The 9637-nt window shown below is 32.4% G+C and overlaps 1 non-coding gene across 1 annotated transcript; it reads left to right on the top strand.

Moving 5' to 3' along the window:
• Nucleotides 1-969: 969 nt before the first annotated feature.
• On the top strand, nucleotides 970-1074 carry LOC126936660 (U6 spliceosomal RNA). The gene has a single exon (XR_007719490.1). It is a non-coding gene; the product is annotated as a U6 spliceosomal RNA (small nuclear RNA).
• The last annotated feature ends 8563 nt before the right edge of the window (nucleotides 1075-9637 follow it).

Here is a 9637-nt window from a genome sequence, read left to right as displayed (position 1 = left end):
TTCCTAGGTCATCCTGAGCTATTATTTTAGGAGGGGTGACTTTTGATACCCAAAAGAAATGAGTAAGCCAAAAAAATAATCTGGGAGTAGAATATTTTAAATTCTATAATTTAGGTATCAAATGTCTCTAAGTGAAGAAAAAGCATGGGGTCTCTTAGAATCAGAAGGACGGCTAGTGTAGCTGGATCAAAGTTGAGTGCAGAGAGAAATTCAGAGACATAGTCAGGGGTTAGGACATGGAAGACTTTGTAGGACACAGGAGTAACGGATTTTCTTGTAAATGTTAGGGGAATTTGCGGAAAGGGATTTATGAAAGGATGGAAACCGATTTGCCTTGCATTTCATTTTTTTGGTTTTGGTGTTTTTTTTTTTTTTTTTTTTAAAGAATATTACTATGATCATTATGTGGAGAAGACTATAGAGCAGGGTTCCTCGAGTTAGGCACTACTGACATTTGACCGGGTAAATTTTTGTTGTGTAGATAGGGTTTATGCATTGTATGGTGTTTAACAGTATCTCTAGCTTCTACTTAATTGACAGTAGTAGCACCCCAGTACATTTGACAACCAAAAAAGTCTACAGATTTGTTAAATGTCCTTGGCAAGTAGAGGGTCACAATCACCCCTAGCTGAGATTGAATTGCTATAGAAATCAAGGATGGAAGCAAGAAGATTGATAACAATGCTGTTGCGGTAGTGCCAATACAAGTGTTTGACCTAAGGAAGTAGTAGTGGAAATGATTAAAACTAGTTGAAGTTGATGGATTTGAGATACAGTCTGAAAGTACAGAGGACAAGTCAAGTTGATATCAAATTTGGAGTATGAGAGAAAGAGGAAAGTTCTGTAGTGGAGCTGGGGATCTCAAAATTGTATTATGCTATAGAACACTTTGTCAGTTTGATGAAGTATATTGTTTCTCAGAATATTAGTGAACAAATATAATATATAATATTAAAAAATGGCATTGATACTTGCTTCAGCAGGACATATACTAAAATTGGAATGATAGAGAGAAGATTAACATAGCCCTTGCACAATGATAACATGAAAATTCATGAAGCATTTTATATAAATAGCTTTATTTATTTATTTTTTTGAGACGGAGTCTTGCTCTGTCGCCCAGGCTGGAGTGCAGTAGTGCCATCTTGGCTCACTGCAAGCTCTGCCTCCCGGGTTCACGCCATTTTCCTGCCTCAGCCTCCTGAGTAGCTGGGACTACAGGTGCCTGCCACCATGCCCGGCTAATTTTTTGTATTTTTAGTAGAGATGGGGTTTCACCATGTTAGCCAGGATGGTCTCAATCTCCTAACCTCGTGATCTGCCTGCCTCACCCTCTCAAAGTGCTGGGATTACAGGCGTGAGCCACCATGCCCAGCTTATATAAATAGTTTTTAAAATCAAATATATTGAAATAAAGGTATCAAATATTTTAAATGATAAGATATAGCAGTAAGTATAATAATAACTGTAGTCATTTTAAAGTCATTAATATATAAAATATATTTTTAGGTTTCTACTGTAACAATCACATGTTATATGAACATTTCTCTGATTTCTGTTAGGAATAAAATCACAAGTGCTGCTAATGCAACTGTTGTTTTTTCTCTATAATGGTAGGAAATACTAATTATTAATTAGAGGTAAGTAAAATAAAGATATAACATGTTTTTATTCAAATCCATGGATCTCCCGATTTTTTATTCAAGGACACTGTATTAAGAACCACTGCTCTGGAGTGACTTGTTTATATTAGAATGTTCACTCACATTCTGTGTGAAGTATATAAATTGTTTCTGAAATAGTTTTTACTGAAATCCTCAACCAGGAATAATCAATTAAGCAAGGTCCCCGATTCTATTTAGTATATGTTTTACTATGCTCTTTGATACAACTAAAACATACAAATTGTTTTCAAACTTCATTATTTTTACTCTGCTTCCTACAAAGACTTAAGCTTATTTAAGTTTATGAGGGACATGAAACTGTACTCTTAAATTAAGATCTGAATTGAAATCACTTGTCCGTGAGACACCTACAAAAAATCTTATTAGAAATCTAAATACATTCCTAGTAATTACTATGATCTTTAATGTTATAGAAGTACATTCTATATTATTTTATGCTATAATAAATTTTTTTGTAAATTATATTTCTATTATTTTTCTTATACATACTTTTTTATTCATGAATTTTTCTAAGGCATTGAATTTATAATCCTTCAAGAGAGAAAACATAAATATTTGAGAGAGCTCAGATTTTAATTGTCAAGTGATATTTGGATATGTTATAAATTACTAAAAATTGACTTTTATTGTTCTAAAAAGAATCTAAACGATCTAATTCTTTTTAGATTTTTGAATGATGTACCAGAAATAACTGTGATATACTAAAAATGCAATATGCTTTGTTACTTCATCCTTCAGCAATTCCCCACAATCTGTAGGCAATCTTGAATACTGAATCCCAGGAAATTTTCAGCTTGAGCTACTCAGCCTCATTGTCAAGTGATTGCCAATTAGGAGAAAAATCTTGTAAATGTTGGCCTGAGAAGTTAAATGAAACTTCGTGAGGAATGTTCCAATTTAGATGCACACTCAACACCTGCTGCTTTTTTGAAATAATTAACATCATTTTGGAGTTTCTATGAGCCTGCTCAATGGGCTACAGGCAGATGTGTGGATCAGATGTCACCTAGCACAGCTGGAGCTGCCAAGTTAGCACACACATTTTTTGTTCCATCTTCTTTCTTTGTCTGCACAGCTGTAATTTTTAGCACATTAGGTTATGGATCAGTTTTCATTTTGGTTGAAGGCTCATCAGATGTAGACAGATCATCATCATTTAATCCTGCGCTGATGTGAATTTTGTTCACATTCTCATAGGACTCTGTATTTACACATCTCCATAATAGGGCTCATGAGAAACAAATGCTTCCGAAATGAGGCAAATCTTTAACAATTTAAGACAATAGATGAAGATCTTTCATGAGTTTGCTGTACACATCTTTCAATTTTATTATTTTGAAATATTTCAAAATAAAATGTTTGGATAAACCATTAAAAGGCTTTAGTAGGCCAAGCATGGTGGCTTATGACTGTAATCCCAGCACTTTGGGAGGCCAAGGCGAATGGAATACCTGAGGTCAGGAGTTTGAGACCAGCCTGGCCAACATGGTGAAACCCCATCTCTACTAAAAATACAAAAATATTGGCTGGACATGGTGGCAGATGCCTGTAATCCTAGCTACTCGGGAGGCTGAGGCTGAACCTGGGAGGTGGAGGTTGCAGTGAGCCGAGATTGTGCCATTGCATTCCAGGCTAGGCAACAAGAACAAAACTCCATCTCAAAAAAAAGAAAAAAAAAAGTAAAGCTTAATTTTCTTTTTTATTGCTAAAAGTCCTACCTATTTATACAAAAATTTGGGAGGAAGCATAGAGCCATGTTTAATGGAATGCTCCTTTTACATCTTCCACACTCACATAGTAATTTTATAATTTTTTTCAAAATTGCAAAATACAGTAACTTTATGGTCTACTTAACAATCTTTAATCTTCTCTTATGAGAAACAACATAGGCAAAAGTAGGTAGACACCAAAGGAAAGATATATGTTAAAATATCATTCTTGTACAGGTGAAATGGGCTATCACCCAGAGTTCCCTGGAAAGCTAACTTTTAAATGTTAAGCATTTTCAAAACAATGATTCCAGATATTTGTTAAGTAATTTGGCTACTCCAGCATTTCATCTCATTTTAATTTTTTATTAACTTGCTCATTTCATTTTCAGAAAGCTTAGTCTAGATATTCAGTGAAACAGAACTTCATTAAACTCTCTACAATAGGCAGTAAGACAGTACACCAGTACACCAAGCCAAGGAATCAGAACACCGGAGTTTAATTTTTATGTCTGACATGATCTGTGTGACCCTGACAGAGTCTCTCAAACTATAGGTTTCTAATGGTAAAACAGGGAAGCTAGCAAAAATAATATCTATGTTTTGCCTTATTCTAAAGCAAAAATTAAAGAAAATTAATCTTTCTTTCCTATCATAAACTGACTTCCTCTGAAAATATTTATTCCAGCACATTTTGATTCCTAGTGTTTTTTATTTCAATCTGGATTAAAGATACTTTCTGTCTGAAGCTGCTCTATTGCAACTATATTATAGGAATATATATTATATGTATGTACTGTGAATATAATTAATAACATAGAGCTATATATTTTCTAAACATTAAATTATAAATCTATGAATATATTTATCATTGATAATCTATTAAATATGATAAATCATATTATAATAAATATAAGTATATTAAATGTTAAATATGATGCTTATGTTCATATTTATATATAATAGATATAATCTGGACATATATTTTATATGTTATAACTATATAATATTTATAGGTTAATATATACAAATATGTATTATGTATTATACATTATATATGTATTTATGAGTGGAAGAATAGATCTTTTGTTTTCATTTAAGGTCATACATTTTGCAATATCTTCCAATAGTAAAATCCTTTCAGTTTTATTAGTATAATGCTCAATATTTCATGACATATTTTGTTAGCATTACATAAAATATGCAAATAATCTTTTTCTAGCTTTTTAAATATTAGGTATACTTTTGTCTCAGGTCCTTAGAACTAAAAAATCCTGTCTCAGTGAAGTCATTGAATATTATATTCAAAGAGAATATTTAACTGATAATCTTCTTTACTTATTAGATATTCTTAAAATTATCATTGACCATGTGCAGTGAACATTAAATATATAATATCTTAGAATTGAATCCAAAGCATATGGAGAGGCAATACATTGGATGTTTTGTGGCTTGTGTTCTGGAATTTAATAAAATATTAATAAGACATTTTATCAATATCAATTCATTTTCAATGAATACAGTAATTACAAATTTCGGTATTGAAGAAAACTGAAAAAGTACAATATATTCTAGTCATTTTTCCTTAGAAAAGCTGAATATGTATTTTTATTTTTGTACTTTTTTTTTTGGTAGTCAAAAATTTTACTTGCTTCTCCTGGAAGCAGCACTGGGTTTGAAGTCAGAAACGTAGGAATACTGAAAACACTAATATTCACTTGGAGGCCAATCTTGCTTTGTTCAATTATGTTTGGAATAATTATACAGAACCCCAAATTCAAACTAGGGTACCCGATATGTAGTTAATGCCAGACGGTAACACACAGGTGCTTAGAGTTAGACAAAATTTTATTCTATTTGGTCAAGCTGAGCAGGTGGAAAAACAAGATCTGTCAAATTATCTTTAAAAAAGAAAATGGGGAATTTTTATACAGCTAGAGAATAAAGGAGGGGGAATCTCAGGGAACCGAGGGGAAAGTCTGTTTCTTCAATCTCAGATAACACATTGAACAATCAGACTTCTGGGCATGAGCAGATGGTTGACTTCCGTAAAGACATTCATTCTTTCCGCAAATGTTTTTTTATAACACTGAATTTATATTCTGTTGCTTGACAGAAAAACAGTCCATCAGCAGTTTATCAGTATATTGTGGGAACAAGGGATGTTAGACAAAAAGCGAGTGGTTAACATGTCAAAGTGGGCAAGGGCCTAATCAGAATTTTCATTATGTAAATGACTAATAATTCTGGGGTACTGAAATCTCAAGGGGCCTGGTTACAATAATATACTGTTTAATGTGAAAATATAATTTTCATAGTATGACATTGATAAGGCCTAACACTCCACATGAAGTGTACATAAACGTTTATTCTATGTAGTCATTTATCAGTTTAATTTCCATTATGTAACCAGATTCTTCATGCAATATCATTGCTTAAGTAGAGTTGTTTGGTCCCACGGCCTCCCTCAGATACCAAAATTCGAGGATATTCCTGTTCCTGATATACAATAAGCCAGTATTTGCATATAACTTATGCACATCCTTCTGTGTACTTTAAATCATCTCTAGATTACTTGTAATAACTAATACTATGTAAATCCCATGTAAATAGTTATCATATTGTATTGTTATGAAATAACGACAAGAAAAAGGTCTATATATGTTCAGTAGGGAGACAATTTATTATTTGAATATTTTTGATCCAGAGTTGATTGAATCCACAGATGTGGAATCCACAGATTTGGAGGGCCAACTTTATATTCTCTGTTGATAGAACTGTGTGAAGTTGTATATTTAAAATTAATCCTATGGTTATTTATGTATAAAAATTTATTGAGTAGACTTTGATCTTTTTTTCTCTCAGAAGAACAACATGTCATTATGTTTATTTTCTATAAAAACTCTTTTTCTCTCCCTGTTTAATATTTAAATGAGTTATGTTACTCCCATTCTTTAATATATTTTAATAATAACTCATCAGTGGTAGTATAACTAAAGTATTTTTTCATCTTTGAATCTCCATAATTTATAAGTGTCTGCTACATGGCAGGTAATAATGTGTCTTAATAATAAATTTATATACTTATATGTATAGTCTGAAAAATATGGATGTAATTTTTCCCTCTAAAATTCATATATTGAAGCACTCTGTGACTGTATTTAGATATAGGGCTTTTGGGAGGAATTGAGTTTAAATGAGGTCATAAGGACAAGGTCCTAATGCAGTAGGATTGATGTCCTTATGAAAAGAGGAAGAGAGAGAGGGAGATTTCCCTCACTCACTTTGTGTGGACACAGTGTGAAGGCTGTCTGAAAACTGGAAGAAAGTCACCAGAAACAGACCATGTTGGCACCCTAACATCAGACTTCCAGACTCCAGAACTGAAAAAACAAATTCTATCATTTAAGTCACCCGGTCTATGGTATTTTATTTCAGCAGCCTGAGCTAACTATTTTGGTGAAATATATTTTATTATAAAGTTGTTAGTGCTGATTGTGGAAATGATAAAAACATAAACATTGAAATAAGAGAAAAACATTCATGTCTTCTGTAACTCTCAATGACGAGCCACATGTTTGGCTATTGATTTCTGATCTGATCTTTTTTCTATGTGTACTTTTTTTTTTTTTTTTTTTTTTTAATTTTTGAGATGAAGTCTCATGTTATTGCCCAGGTTGGAGTGCAGTGCTGTGATCTCTGATCATTGCAACCTCTGCCTCCCAGGCTCAAAGAACTCTTGCAACTCAGCCTCTCAAATAGCTGGAACTAAAGGTGGATGCCACCACGCCTGGCTAATTCATATATATATATATGAATTATATATGTATATTTATATATTTATATTGTGGAGCCCAGGCTTCATCACATCTCCCAGGCTAGTCTAGAACTCCTGGACTCAAGCTATCCATCCACATTGGCCTCCAAAGTGCTGGGATTGTAGGTTTGAGCCACCACATCCAGGTCTATGTGAATTTTGAAGTTCTTGAGACAATACTACATATAAAATTTAGTATCCACATCTTTTTAACTTATTCTTAGGATAGAAACTTCTCCCTTATTTCAGCAAAGTCTTAATAAATAGTTTTAACTCATATTTTATCTTTAAAGAAAAAAATGTTTATAATGTTAACAAATGAATACTGTAAAGAATAAAGAGTTTAACTCATCTTTTTCTCCCCATTAAGTCTGCCTTATTTCTAGAGGTAACCATTCTAAGCAGTTTAAGCCTACCTCATTTCTAGAGGTAACCACCCTAACTAATTTCTTACACAATTTTTTCCCAAATTTTGTTTATTTTCTAGAAACAACCTTTAGCACACTTTGATCAAAACTAGATATATTCCCCTTAAATTTGCTTACTCATTTAAATATTATTCTTTATTTTCTCTCCTTGTTTTCCTTGTGCTCATTTTCCTTTTTTTTTTTTTTTTTTTTGCTTCTAATTTTTTGTCATTTCCTAGAAGTAAATTTACTTCTGTGTCATAAATTTTTCCAAGAGTCTGATTTAGTTGAAATTGTGATGTTTAAATTTCTTACCAGTAAAGAAATTTACTGGGTCAGTGGGTATGCACTATGTTTTAATTAGTGTTGCACAATTGTGTTCCCAAACTATTGCACAAATGTACACATCTGCCAAGCTGTTTTTCTTCAACTCTGACAGCACAGAGGAAATAAGAGTCTGCTCTTCGATAGATTATTCAATTGTATGTTTTACTTACATGTCTTTAATTGAAGTAAATTAAATAGATGCTCATATATTTGTATCAATTCTGATTCATTTTCCTGTGGAATGGCAAGCATTTTTTTTTTTTCATTTTTCCTCGCCCAATAGTCTAAATAGTTGTTTATAATATTAGTAACATTTTTGATACCAAGAAAAATTATCTTAAAATTTTTCTATTTATCTTCTTTTGTTAGTTTTTTAGTCTTTTTTTAATATTTCCAAATATCTATATAGTTAAAAATTATCTTATACTTTTGATACTAGCATTTTTAATTACCTTTAGAGAAAGTATTTCTACCACAAAATTATTTTATTATGTTAAGCTTTTGTTTTTGTTGTATTTAATACATTAACACTACCGTAATCAATTTTGGTTTACGTAAAAGAGAACTCCAACTTTATACCTTATAGAAATGGCTAAAATATTGTGCAAGCATCTTTCACTGAATAATCCAGCACTTCCCCACTGTTGCGAGAGCATCTCTTTATCACATAGGCAATTCCAACAAATGTGGGGTTTCCATATTTTTTCTATCATATTTTGTTGAGGTATAATTGTCCACATATAAAATGGAATTTTAAAAACATTTTATTATTACAAACTAGTTTCTTCTCTTTATTAACCAGATTATTTAAATGCTTTTTTCCAGACTTATTGTAAAAATAATTTTCATTCTGCTGATAATTTGCTTAAAATTTTCCTGAATTAATAAATGTATTTAAGTAATCAAAATAACATAGAGATTCTACCTATACAAGAAAACAAGAAGAAGTCCTATCCAAAGAAATCAGTGAAAAGGAAGAAATAAAAGGCACCAAAATAAAAAAAATAAGTCAAACTATTTCTCTTCACTGACAATATGATTGTATATGTAGAGAACCCTAAAGCAAACTTACCTAACATGTGGCCCAGGAGGGCTTTGAATGTGTCCCAACACAAATTTGTAAACTTTCTTAAAACATTGTGAGGTATTTTTTGCAATTTCTTCTTAGCTCATCAGTTCTTGTTAGTGTTAGTGTATTTTATGTGTGGCCCAAGACAATTCTTTTTCCAGTGTGGCCCAAAGAAGTCAAAAGATTGGACCCACATGTCCTAAAGACCCTGTCAAAAAGCTTCTGAAACTGAGAATTGGCATACATAAAGTTTCAGGATACAAAATCAATGCACAAAAATGAGTAGTATTTCCATACACCAATAACATTTAAGCCGGGAGCCAAATAAGGGACACAATACCATTTACAAAAGCCTCAAACAAATAGGAATACAAACAAAAAGCAGCAGAAACCTCTGAGGATGTAAATGTCCCAGTCTGACAACTTTGAAGACAGCAGTGGTTCTCCCAGCACAGAGGCTGAGATCTGAGAATGGACAGACCACCTGCTCAAGTGGGTCCCTGACCCCTGAGTAGCTTAACTGGGAGACATCCCCCACTAAGTGCTAATTGACACCTCACACCTCACATGGCTGGGTACACCTCTGAGACGAAGCTTCCAGACGAAGCAAGAATCAGACAGCA

The sequence above is a fragment of the Macaca thibetana genome, chromosome 14, assembly GCF_024542745.1.
Source record: "Macaca thibetana thibetana isolate TM-01 chromosome 14, ASM2454274v1, whole genome shotgun sequence".
Lineage (NCBI taxonomy): Eukaryota > Metazoa > Chordata > Mammalia > Primates > Cercopithecidae > Macaca > Macaca thibetana.
The sequence above is the reverse complement of the archived record's forward strand: the minus strand, read 5'-3'. Positions and strand labels throughout refer to the sequence as shown.